This window comes from Punica granatum, chromosome 7 (assembly GCF_007655135.1).
Source record: "Punica granatum isolate Tunisia-2019 chromosome 7, ASM765513v2, whole genome shotgun sequence".
NCBI classification, from domain to species: Eukaryota; Viridiplantae; Streptophyta; class Magnoliopsida; order Myrtales; family Lythraceae; genus Punica; species Punica granatum.
The window spans coordinates 27802124-27814479 of NC_045133.1; the positions used below are offsets into that span (position 1 = coordinate 27802124).

General features: G+C 37.4%; 1 pseudogene; it reads right to left on the minus strand.

Moving 5' to 3' along the window:
* Window positions 1-2479: 2479 nt before the first annotated feature.
* Window positions 2480-3663, minus strand: LOC116214597 (annotated as a pseudogene).
* Window positions 3664-12356: the final 8693 nt, after the last annotated feature.

A 12356-nucleotide genomic window follows, 5' to 3' on the forward strand; every position in this document is an offset into this window, starting at 1 on the left:
TATGGTCCTTCTTCTCTCCTCTCTATTTTTTTTTTGAATTTTGTGATTATTTTCTAAAATATGAAATTAATAAAATAATAAATCAAATTTTTGGCCAGAGAAGAAGTCCCAAAAAAATGTACAAAATTTTAGGTGGCATTTGAAATTTAGGTTTGATTTTAACTTGACTTTGATTGTGATTTTACGAAGTATTTGGTCAAACTTGCAGGCCCACATTCATTTGAGAATATTGTAATTATGGAGTTGTATTAAAATGGAGTGGTGTAAATATTTATGGGTGGGGCCCATTATTTTAATTTTGATGAGTGTAATTTGTTTTGTTATGGGTATAGTTAAAATCAAAATCACGATTCTAAAATCAAACCCAAATTTTAAAAGGGGCCTTAAAGATCGGTGAGTACTTTGCAATTAAGCGCTACAGTTGGGAGCAAACTGCATTTTCCTATTTAAAAAATTGCTTCAAACTTCTCCTCGCAGGATGGCATACACATTCGGTGACCACAAGGTGAAGAAATTCTTCGGATTGTCTTATGGGGCCTCGGGCCTCTAATGTGCTTACTTCTTTAGTTGGATGGACCCAATTGGGCTGCGCGGAATTTATTTATTTATTTATTTTTTATATAGTTGGAGGAGGCATAAGCCTGACAACAGAGTACAAACAAAAATCGAAAAGAAAATCAAACAATACAAAACCTGGTTATGGAAGCCCCTTCACAGTCACCAAGCAAGATTTCTGTAACTCCAGGGGGAGGTCTGTCTGTCTAGGAAATGATAATCCTCTGGGAAGTTAAAGCACCATCGAACCAGCCAGTCTGCATAAAAATTAACTTTTCGATAGCTGTGTCGAATATTCACCGTCTAGGGCTGCGCGATATTTTATGAAGCTTGAGACTGGCAAAAGTGTGTCGTCACCTCAGTCCACTGCAAAGGGAAAAAAAAAAAGGTGTGTAGCACATCCTAAGCTTTGGGACCGCCCGTTTGTGGGGCTCTCGGGTGCCAGGAATACGCAATTGACATGGCCAACGTCACGGGAAGTGGTACACCACCAATGAGTTAGCGGTCGACTTAATCTCTTCCAAGTAGAGAAATTATATATTGTTTTTTCCCGATTTACTATTGCACGTCATCTGACTCGAGATGCCATCTCATGGTTATGGTTTCCGTTGATCGCGTCAAAAATGTCAAGATACCAATTCGCCATGCATGTGGTGATTGCGGACGTGTCGGGAAGCGGTTTCAATAATTGACGTGTTACTAGTCGACCTCACAGAAACAAAGTGTGTGCCACAACCCTAGAAATCCGTGGGATCGCACGACGGTTAAAGTGCGCCTCGGACGATTTCATGGTTCGGAGATTTAGCCGTCTAGAGTTCTCCACTAATATCCACGCACGAACACGAATTCGATCCCGAAAATAAACAAGTGGCCCGTGAGGCAACTTATTACTCTCGGTGAAGTACAACTCAACAAATTGAGTTGTGAATTTGAGAAAGTCCACTAACTTAAGTGAAACCCCAAATTCCTTCAACAACGTCGGCAACCGTTGGTGAAGGAATTGCGATCTTCGCCTTGACCCTCGATAATGGACCTCCCATTCTTGAGCCATTTTTCTCCACTTAGGCTAGCAATCAATTCAGCCCATGCACAAATAATCACGGCCCGTCCACCAAACTCAGACCAACACGTCCCAAAAGCTCAGGAGAATTGCCGAAATTACCGATCACACACCACGGCTCGGCAAACTTTACGAATTACGGAAAATGGGTGTAAACAGTGTTTTTCACTTTGACCTGCGTGCATTGGACCGGCAAATATTAATATCATTCGGGTTAAAGATTTTGGGTTATTATATATTCGGAATTGATAATGCCATGCCATGCAACAATTTTTTATTCTTCGAGGGGTATCATATTATTAATTCTTTTTATCATCTTAAGAGGGGTGATCAATACCCTTCCTTTGCGGACAAGTTGAATATATATATATATATATATATATATATATGTTCCTCTTTAATTAGTGTTTTTAGGGTCGCAATACAAAATCTGCATCATGGTCTATATATATCCCTCAGAGATGTCATGTCAAATTTTATTCTACTTAGCCTTGGATCTACTTATGCTGAGAATTAATTTTTGATGAAGAAGAATTTTCTCTTGGCTACATAATGGGAAAGACGAGCCTAAATCGGTTGTGGTGATTGGATATAGTCCTCCACGTTTATCTTATATATATCCAACTTATGACCTTTTGTTGAGCTTTTTGCTCTCTTGACGATGGATCGACTTCAAGCCGAAAGAAAAGAAGATCAATCCAACGTTTATATATATATAATTAACGAGCTTAGTGTCGTCGCTAGTTAATTTCATGTGAGGACGCTTGTCTTAGCTAGGTTAATGCCATACTGAAATTATGGATTTTTTTAATTTATTTATTACAATTCCTTGAAAATGCAAAAGGACACGATAAATTATTCTCATAAAAAAAAAGTGTATCGAAATCGATCGATTCCACTAGTTTCTACGCATATGCACCTTCATCATATATATAATAATAATGCTCATACAGTAATAACCCGACTCTCGTCCTTGTCACCGCCAATGGAGAGATCGAGTCTACTCCATCTCGCTCGAAGCGCGATGACCACGAGAGCGAGAGATTGAGAGGAGAGACCATATACTAAGCCTATCCACAATCCCTGCATGCATCAGCAAAGACGTACGTGCGGACAATATTGAAAATCATTGAGCAAATTAATAATGGAAAAAATCCAAGAAATTGCGTACGTCGCACAATTAAGTGATTGCTCAAGGTTATTGTACGTCTAGCTAACTAGGTTGGTGCACACATGATGGACATCCTCACCTTAGTTCGTAGGTTTAACTTGAACCCGAGAAGAACAGCAATCAGCATTCCAATCAAATAAACTGTCGCCAAGTCAACGTAAACGGCTAAGTGTTGCCAACCCCACCCCCTAGTCACCCCTGAAATGAAGTAGTCGATACTGATAGAATATGTTCTTCTCTTCCAAAAGCAAAAAATTGTGAAGGAAAGAATGGTTTACCACTGTTCTTTCGGAAATGCAATAATCTTGCTTATTAAGACGCCTTGAATAGAGTTAACTGTTATAGAGATGGTAAGCAACGGCGTCATGGAAGCGAACTCATTTATTGTTGTGGAACTGTCACTGAAGAGATGGGCCACGAGTTGTGTCCAAAGGCTAGAGCGAGCACGAAGTTATGCCGAGTATGGCAGATAGCGTCATGGTCACGGCCGTGGCATTCTTCGCTCGATCTACATTGCCTGCTCCCAACTCGTTCGACACTCTCGTGCTGCAATATATATATGTGTATACAGCCCTTTTTGCTTGAATATGCACATGATGTTTGTGAAAAGCTAATTAATATATAACAAAACCAGACGATTTTATGAACCTTACAGCGGCGCTAAATCCGTACGTGATCATGTAGGTAATCGTTTCTTATTTACCCTTCAATATGAACATGGAATGATCATTTTGTGGTCAGATTTGAAAACTGTTGGGATCGATCGTGGGTTTGCCGGTTCTTCTTTTACTATGGGTAATGAAGCTGTGAAGTATAGAATGTCTTCCCAAAGCCTGATTACAATGTTCTGGATGATCTCTCCTTTACTCTCACCCATTTTATGTAATCTTGTAGAAGAAGAAAAGAATCAGGAAAAGCATATCTTATACAAGAAAGAAATCAACTGAGTAAGGAAATAACATACCAGTCAAATCTGATTATGATATGCTAGATTTCGCTCAGAAATTCTGTTGCTTTCTGCAGTCAACTGCGTGGGCTACCGCAGTCGACTGTCTGTGACTTCTGTCTTCAGCCTATTGAAATTGCAGCTGGCTGTTTGCAATATTGCAGTCGACTGTCTACAGTCTAGGTCTTTTCCATTGTCTTCAAGTCTTGGGGTGAGAATTCGTGCCACTCAACAAAAACAAAGGAATATAATGTTTGATACCGAGACCAAGACAACGGGACCGAAGTCTACCACATTGCAATCAAAGGCATGGTGGTTTCCGCATCCTTCATCAAACCCGCGAGTAAAACTAGAATCTCGAAAGCCCAGTACTCTAACCTGCAGATGAAACATATATATATTATTCAGAAATAACTAGACAAACTTTTCACCCAAAACCATATATTAATTAAATCACTAATAATGGCTTGTTTGGTTTCAAAGTAGGATTTTAAAATCATACTTTAACTTAATTCTACGCATAACAAAACAAAATAACTTATATAAAATCAAAGAGTGAGCTCCATTTATACCACTCTTTTTCTACAACAAAACAAAATAACTCATACAAAGTCAAAAGGTGAGCCCCATTTATACCACTCTTTTTCAAAATCAAAATATAATTTTAAAATCATACTTCGAAACCAAACGCAGCATAATTTTCCTTAAATTCCTTTCCTCTCATAAAAGATATTAATGCAAATTATAATAACATGAAATGATAAGTGAATGTCGCCTGAAAAGATGTGATATGTGTTCAACGAGTACTTCGATAATTTGTATTTGTTTTCTTGAATTTTTCATGCAAGAAATTGCATACATAACACATATGTGTATATATTGTACGGTGGATCTCGCCGAATATTGAACATATATATATATATATATACATGGAAGCTCACCTCCCATACCATCCCCGCAGACGGCAAGGCTAGTTTCAAAACATTTTTATCACATTATACTTTTCTTGTGATAAAATTCCTTTCGTAACAATAAAATTTACCACTACAAACAAAATTTATTATAGTGATTTCACTATTGTTTAGAAGCTCTAAAATAAAAAATAGAATTTGAATGAATAGCACTATTTGAATGTCGGTTTTGTTTCATCTGTTACATTGGAGCAACGTGCATTATTATTGTTTAAATGTCCTAGAATAGAGAATAAAATGGAATGGAGCAGTTTGTTTGTCCTTATAGGTTTCGGAGCAATTTGGTTTATTTTCTTTTGAACCTGATATGTCTATCACATGATTCAGATTGGTGTTTTTATTTTTAGTTTTTTTCATTGAGTGCGATCATCGATTTGATCAATACATTGCGAGATCAAGACAAGTACCAGTGTGCTTTATGCAAGAAATGGATCGAAAGTCATGACAGAGCTTGTATACCTGCCCATCTGGGTCGGGTTATTTATTTATACTTACCCCGAGGCATGCCTTATAACCCATGTAGTGAGGCGAAGATGCGTCTGTTGCCCAATCTTGCTGGAGGTATTTTGGTAGTTTTCTCCAACCTGCAATGCATGATCATTTTGCTATTGGTGATGGTCCGGTAGCTCCCGTGGTTACTAGTGGTGGTTAGGTAGCTCCTGTGGTTGCTGGTGGTGGTTTGGTTGCTATTGTAGTTGTTGAGCAACATGACGACTCCAGGGACTCCTTGGATCTAGGTAGTGCCTTGGACCTAACGAATTGGATGGAGGAAAATATTAACCTACATGTGTCCACATCTCCGCCCTAGCCCCGCTCCCAGCTCCGCTCCGACCCGACCCGAATCAGGTTCGAGGTTGAGCATGCTTTGGGATATACAGCGGCTTCTCGTTTTGGAGGTATACCAAAGGTTAGGGGTAGTTCTGCTCCAAATGCTACCGCGTTGATTGATCATCTTCGTCAACTTGTTGCTCAATTGGGGCAGCTGCATAGGGAAATGGAGGAGGTGCTAACTGGGGGAGTTGCGTAGGGACTTTGAGGATGTGCGAGGCTAAATGGAGGAGGACTTGCTTTCTCTCTCATATTCTTTGCCTTGTTTATGAGTGGAGCGTTTCTTTCACTAGTTCTATCTTATGGACATTGATTTTGTTTTAATGTTCTATGCCTAGCCTTTGAATGCCGGGATATATATATATATATATATATATATATATTATTTGAAGGACACGTTTTATTATAATGGCTCTTCTCTTTTTGTTTATCATTTTCCTCTTTCACTTCTTTTTTTTTTGACAACTCTTCCACTTCTCTTTTTTGTTCATCTATATCACTATTTCATGTGAAACTATTCTATATGGACTACCGTGATAAAATAATGTTTGGTCATAACATCTTATAATTTATAGTGATAAACTTATTTTCGCGATAAAAACGTTATATAATGTGTGTTACAAAACATGAAAATGTGTATATACATATATGTTAGCTATTATGGAAATATTTGGTTGGTGATGCTCACACAATATTGAATATATATGTATAGATATATATGTATCTATATACATATTAAGTATGTGCATTATAAGACTTTATTTAGTGTAATTTAACGTTATTATAGCAATATACTTTTCTTGTGATAAAATTTCTCTCGTAACAATAAAATTTGTTACTACATATAAAATTTCTTGTAGTGTCACCATAAAAGCAAATCCAGTGACGGTGGCCCAAGAGTTGGCAAGGGTGGCCCCGGCTAGCTCCAGTTCTCCGAGGTGGCCGGCGAACATGACGGAGGTCAGTGTGATGCTGTACCTGAAGAGGTTGGTCAGGATCATCGGGATCGAAAATAGGACTTGCCTCTTTGCCTCGTCCGCATGGGAAGATATCCTTTTCCTGTAGAGGAAGCTCCTAGAAGGGCAATCGAGGACTTATCGGAACTCATCATTTGTATGTTCTTACAACTCCCGGCTGGTACTATACACGAATCAATTGGCTTTGGCCTCCCTGAGGAGGGTAAGTGGGAATTCTTTCGGACAAGAGAGAAATGGCTGAGATTTGAGCCATTAAAACTACATATATTTGAGCTGCCCACCGAAATATATATATATATATATATATATATATATATATTTGAACTAGTAGCACACGATCAAACCAGTGTCGGACATGAGTATGCGAATGGAAATCTCATGGCCCATATATATATTTTCCTTTCTTTCGTTTACTAACCCAGGTCATCTCTTGCAAGCAAGCACGTTAAGCACAAGCTATAATAGAATCGAATAATTCCACCCAAAAAAAAGAAGAAGCGAATAAACCAAGGATACATTTGGTAAATTGGTATGCGGGAATTAAAATGAATAAATGGATTGGATATTTTATTCTATCCTCCATTTCTCTTTTTGTTCTCTTTTATGAGGTGAAAAAGAATTCCAGTAAAATTATATTTTTTTTCTCTAACTTGATAGGTAATGCTCATTCTATCATTTGAACTAAAATTCAAGTATGCATTTTTTTTTTAGGTTCACCTATCTAAATATATGTAAAAATTGAAGTCATGATATATAAGTTCATCATTTTTAAATATATTCATCCACATCTTCAGCTTGTTCAACTAAAAAATGATCATTTTTCTGTCAGTATTATATTTCACTTTATAAAAACCACTTCATGTCTTTCCATTCCATTGCGGCACACTAAACATGACCTAGAAGAATCAATTGGATAAATAATGGTGTATGTAGCCCTTAAACAAGGTTTTGAGTTCAAAACTTGTAAATAGAGAAAATTCACAATTACGAGAATTTTACCTTTAGTGAGCTGAACTGATTCAAATAAGATTAGTCAATACTTATTAGACTTTCGGATACTAATTGGTGCACAATGAAAAAATAAACGGTCGGAGCACATGCCTACATGAAAAACAGGAGGAGGACAGAGGACTAGAGGAGTACATATATGTTTGAAGAGATGGAATAATGATAACGAAGTCATTGAAATAAAATTATCATTGCACGATTCATGTGATTTCATTACGGACCTATACATTCATGGTGCTAGAGTTTGCTCCATTGGATTTTCTCATGTAATTTCTTGCTTATCACTATCTTAAATAAAATAAATTACCATTGGAAAAATAAAATAAGAAATTGCTTTATATCTCTTCAGTCTTATAGGGCCTTGGGCCATTAGTGGGCTTACTTCTTCATCTGTATGGGCCCAACTGATTGATTTGGGCTGCCGCAATCTGAGGCTTGGGCCCAGTAAAAGTTTGTGGTCGTAGACTCAGCCCTAAAGCTTAGGGAACTCCCTGCTCTGCCCAGAAACAAGGAGTATTTGATCGGCACAGCAAAACCTCACAGTAAGTCAGTCAGCACCAAAGCGTTGGGGTTCGAAATACAGGGGTTAAGGGTCGGTAAGGCTTGCCTTGCCATACTCGACCTCCTCCAAGCTTAAAAGCATATGTGTTGTTTTTCATTATTAAGTGGTGATTTTTGTTTGGTTATTTTTGTTTTCTGTTTAAATACCGAAATACCTCGAGATGCCGTCTTGTGTTTCTATAATTCGATATGTGTGCCTTGGGTCAGCAAACATTAATATCATTTGCGTCCAAGATTGTTTCTTCACCCCAAAAAAAAAAAAGAAGAAAAAAAAAAGAGAGAGTTAGTTTCTTAAACAAATTGGAGCGCTGGGTGCCGGGAACCGGGATCCTTTTTTTGCGGACTCTTTAATTAAATGATTTTGGGTCGCAGCCGAATCTTTCGTGGTCAATCACTCTCATCAGGAGATGTCACGTTAACCTTACTATAAAAATATGGAGCACGCAGTACATGTAATAATACATGAAAAAAAATCATTTAATTTATATTTTTGTACTGGATTAATAATTTTTCGTATAATAACTTCTGTTTAAATCCTTATTCAGATCCATATATACGTTGATTGATCGATTCTAGTTAGGCCTTCGATGTGCATTGCGGAAGATCCTTCGCGTATATGGACATGATGAAACAAAACGAGCCAATAAGTTGGTCATGATAGTCAGATATATAGACCTTTCAAAAACCCCGTTGAGCTCATTTATTCAAAATTCAAATTAAGTTTAGTTAGATTTGGATTTACATGGGAAGGGGTATAGACAGCTCTTTTTGCTTTTTTTGGATGTGTTGGATCGACTTCAAGAAAAGAAAAAGAAAGAAGATTGATCAAGCTGAGGGTCGCTTTCGTGCAAGGATAACACCCAGGTTAAGTTAACTGTATATGCACTTCCGGTCGAAAGTAGGTATTTTTCCTTATTTATTACGATTCCTCAAACATGCAAAAGGATACGAGAAGTTCTATAAAAGCTAATAGACCGGCTCCAAAAGAAGCATCGTTGGCCAAAACAAATCGTGATTCCTTAACGTAGAGGAACGTTCTTTTGTATGATACACGTATGTGATCCAATAGACATTTTCCCATTGGGATATTGGGTTCCATGAGAGGTGGCTAAGGACGTGACAATATAACAACGAGTATTATGCAACTAAGAAACTGACGCAACACTACTCGTGGATAGACTTCATCTGCTCTATATTGAATTCAAAACCCGCTGACTACCTTGAGACACGTGGCCAAGACGTCGTCGGGTAAACTATTATCGACTAGTAAATTGATTAGCTGAGAATGCCCCGCGGTGAAAAAGAAAAAGAAAATAATGATAATGTACGAGAGGAAGCATGTCAAGGGGCGTGGAATAGCTTTTGCTTTCAATTGATGAGTAAAGGAAAAGGAAAACAGGTGCATGCACTTTAAACAGCTTCAGCAGGCCCTAAAGGCCCCAAAGAAATAAAGGGAAAGAAGAACACAAAAATGATTGCAATCGATGCATTTGCTCTATGGTGGTAGTGCCATCAATTTGAGTATCAAAGCTTCCTCGTCAAGCTTCATGGAAAGGCCGCTCTCCAAAAGTTATCGAAGACGAATAATCGGTGATCATAAACTCGAGCATCGACTTTGAAGAAAACTCCATGTACTTATCTAGCTAGGGTTTTGACAAACTTCTTTACAGTAATTCGTTGAATATCTCAATGAGAGCTTGGAATTTGAATATCTTAAATATGGGGATTTCAAACCTCTCTCGCATGCTTAATTATTGAGCTAAAGTTGACGTTTTCAGTGCATTTCGGATCAAATGCGTGTAAGAAAATTGAACTTCTTGTGTTCTGCGAATTGGTTGGTTCATATACTGTGTGTTGAGTTGAAAGACGAGTGTATGCACATATCTATATATGTGTGTGATACATAAATGGTACTAATTAATTGTAGCAATCCTAATGTGTAAGACTTTTGCCATATTCAATTTCGAATTTTTTGCTGCTCAGAAGTCTTGGTAGCTCGAGCTCATAGTTCTCTACATTCACCAAATCTGCTCATCAGAGTCAACAAATGATCCTCTCAGAATTTGTCCCTCTGGGTTCATCGCATATATACTCGACTCATCCGATCCGAAAAGTCATATTTTCACGCTCTGCGGTGAAACTACTTGGACTAGTTAATACAGGAATCCGATGATAGAAGTTCCTCACATTTAAAATAAACGAGTTGATAAAGAACAGTTTGTCGAACGAGTATTCTTGGTCAAGCATGGAATCTTTGGATTCTATGTTTTTTGCTTCCCATGCAAGTAAGCAAAAATCCTCAACCACTATTGGAGAAAATAGGAAGTGTTGTGTGTAATAATTATCAACGACATGGCCCAACTTTATTGGGAGCTTTGATTTGATTTACATGTGGATATGAAAAGTTTCGATGGTCAATGCATGCAGCCTATGTTGTCTTCATGCATGGCCCATATAAGTTGGCCCTCAAAATATATAAGCGAGCACATAATAATCAATTCAAAATTAAAACAATGATTTCCCGAACGATATCAATAAGTTAAATGCAGTGTCACATATTCTTTGCCCAAAAATAAAAAGTTACATGTTCAATTCTTTTATCAAACTATGTATGGGTCTGCATTGTGATTGTACCAATAAAGCCACTTACTGCAAATACCGAGTCGAAATATTTATTATTTTGGAGATTTTATGCAATTTTACTGGCCGAATGATGGCTTATTATCGCGAGATATAATAATATCCGCATTGCATTGAATTGCATTACGATGTGATAGGAAAAAGGAGGAGTGGGTTTGGTGAAATCACATGAAAGTTGGTTTCGAGTTGTTGACCCAAATGTGTATTTTAGTGGGCCCTATGAGATTGAATATTTTTATTTGAAATTGAAAAATGAAGTAATGGAAATTTGTCGTCCAACAACATAATATATATATATATATATATATATTGAATAAGAATATTTTACTCAGATCACACGGCCAGGGCCAGCAGCAGCCCCGTGACGTCCGCCTTTCACCGCTCCATGCACAAACCAACCGGTTATCTCCGGTCAAATCTCACGTCAACCTATTTGCCCATTTCCTTTGACCTTCAGTCGCCTCACCCATTCTAATACCACCTGCAACTCCAGCGCGTGTACATCAAGTTCCTTCCACCTCAATGGGGTTTATCATCGCTCACCTCAAATTTAATCACTTTTTTCAGATCATTTTTATATTCGTATCATGAGAGATAGCTTTATCTCTGTCATATAGGAAAACTAAGAATTTCTTTTTAAATTGCATTTACAATAATTAATAATCCTAACACTATCTTTTTTTTTCTAGTCTGTACCACATGTAGTATCAAAAAATTCAATACGTCTTGACTAATTTAGATTAAAGTCTGACGCGGGAGTCCAAAATAAAACTCTTGAAATCGTGAATTTTTTATTCAAAAGATTTAAACTTAAAATTTCACTTAAGTGAATTCTAATACTTTATGGATCTATTTATACTCATCAAATATCATTATATTTCTTTCTTTTTTAAAAAAATTTTCAGAGACTCTATTAAAGTCATCATTACTCTTTTTTTTTCATCGGTTGACCGTATGAGGTGTTGTACTGACACTGACCGTATTGCATATCCTTGCACAACATATCGATACATTGTCTAGTTACAATAATACATTTCATCGAGCCAGACTCGCATTTGGGTCGAGCCCATCGCTGATCATCTTATCATTTCTTATCTTGTCCATCTATGGACGTAGTGTTATGCTTGTAGAAGAAGCACTCGAAGACTGACCAATATGATGAAGGGAGGGGGATAAAAAAAAAAGAAAAAGAAGCTATCTCTAATTAATTAAATTATTAATGAACTGGTAAATTGATGTGGGATTGCACGCGCACAATGTAATCGTGAGGTTAGGATTCGTTTCCAGGTTGTCCTGGTTAGATCGCACCAAAAACCATTTCCAACATCATCAATCTCCTCACGCCATACTTTTCCACTGCTAATCCCATAATTTTCTTATTGCTAGAGAGAGAGAGAGAGAGAGAGAGAGGAAGGAAGAGACAAACGTAGGTAGGTATTGACTATCAGCGGACGCAGAGAAAACTGAGGCCCAACAAAAAAACAAAAAGAAAACCGGCCCCAAAAAAGTCAGCTCTTTCGTCCTCTTTTTTCAACACACTCTCACACCCCCCAAATTATAATATTCATCAATCCAATCCATCTTATTATTTCACTAATTATGATTTTAAATTAGCAAAGACACACTCGCGGATAATTTA